Consider the following 1,917-nt stretch of genomic DNA (forward strand, 5'->3'; position numbering starts at 1 on the left):
TTCGGCATAAGTTTATAATCGTTTTCTGGCATTTGCATATTTCTTTTCAAGTTTTGATAATTGTATTGATCAATATGGCTCTTCGAATAAACTCGCATTTTTTTTTCATATTTGGTTGTAGAATACGAACAACTTGGAACGTAAATTTCAATGCCAGAATGCGAAATATTAAATACAAATAAATTGTGTCAATAACGATAAGATAATATGAAACGAGACACGATGAACAATGTAAATTTTCGATACTTATTAATAACATATACTGCAACAAATAATTCTTGAGATATTTTGCATGTTTCTATTTTTTGTTGTGGTGTATACATTAAACAGGTTGATTTTTAAAATTATTTTATGATATTTTATTGACCGTTTTGTATTATTTTATAGAAACGAAATATAGATTCGAATGATACTTAAATATTTTATTGTATGCAGTATGTCCGCTTCTTATCGGCTTATTCGAAACATGCGATGATATAATTTTAGCATTGATTAATCAGATTTTTAATATCCTGTTTTTAATAAAGCCGATTTTGGATCTTTTTCATTCGTAATATTATAATTTACATGAAAAGAGCTCAACTTAAAATGTGAAAACGTTAAGAACATTTTTACGCATCGTTTTCTCGAGGAAAAGTTTTGCTGTATACCTCAAGAAAATTTAAAACTTGTATTAATTGCCTTATTTTTCATTATACGAATTATGAATGAGAATGGAATGTTTGAATTGTCGAGAATTGCTTGTTTAGATAGGCTGCTTAGAATTCTGCATTTTTTAAATATTTGCAATGTGAAGATTTGCCGATAGACGTAATGACTCGCGAAACGACATTCGTTCGAATTCATAGACTTCTAGACTTTCGGGTAATGAAAAATTTATATTAGTATTTTTACTTCGCCCTAATGTATGACGATCATTGCTTATGTTACGTTAACTTTAAAAGGTATAATGAATTTTTGTTTTAAGTGGAATAAATGAAAAATGATAAACGCAATGGTGTAAATTCGATCTAAAGTTGTAATTAATAACAACCATGAAGCTATTCAAATTTCTATGTTAATGAGAAACATTTTGCCGTAACGATATCTCTCAATAACTTTATAAAGAGAATGTGAGAGGGAGAATGAGAAAGAAAGAAAGAAAGGGAGAGAGTGAAAGGCAAAGAAAGAAAGGGAAAGGGTGAAAGACGGAAAGACAGAGAAAGAGAGAATGATTTTTCAAACGGAAAACATTGTTTGTCAGATTTAGTCAAGATTTTTCGTGACAAATTCTGACAGTTCGATGATCTTATTGAACGGCAAAAATCAGTACGCTCTATAACTGTAGACAAAATGTGTGATAATATCACACGTGTGCCCTCTTCCGAATTCACGTTATTACGTGTTGTGCTCATCAGTCCTCCAAAGAACTAGAACTTCTGCTTCTTTCTTTTTACTTATGTATTTTGGTATAAGAAAAGTTCGCTTTTGATAAAATCTTAGCACGAAAAACTAATTATAGGAAAACATTGACTTTTAAGTCTTTTTTTCGTTAAAAAGAAACGAGGAAAGATTTAGAAGGGATTGACTTTTGGGCACAATGCAGCCTTTTTCAACGTATCATCGAAGCATTTTCTCATCTGACGATTATTGATCTTTATAATAAAACAATTACGATTACTTTGATTACATGAAGTAAGAAGTGATTAATTGTTTCGTATCACTTGTTAGTAAATTTAATAATGTCGCCGCTTGTAAAAAGAAAAAAGGAAAAAAAAAATAACGACGATCGTCACATAGAATTTAAATTTAAATTCGTTCAATGTTGGCAGAGAAAAGAAGGGAAAATGTTTTAAATGCAATTTCACTAATTACTAAAAAGATCTTAATACTCGAAGCGGTGGGTCGATTATTCGAAAAAGAAAAAAAAAAGAAATT

The sequence above is a fragment of the Eufriesea mexicana genome, unplaced genomic scaffold (assembly GCF_001483705.2).
Source record: "Eufriesea mexicana isolate 0111107269 unplaced genomic scaffold, ASM148370v2 scaffold25266, whole genome shotgun sequence".
In the NCBI taxonomy this organism is placed as follows: domain Eukaryota; kingdom Metazoa; phylum Arthropoda; class Insecta; order Hymenoptera; family Apidae; genus Eufriesea; species Eufriesea mexicana.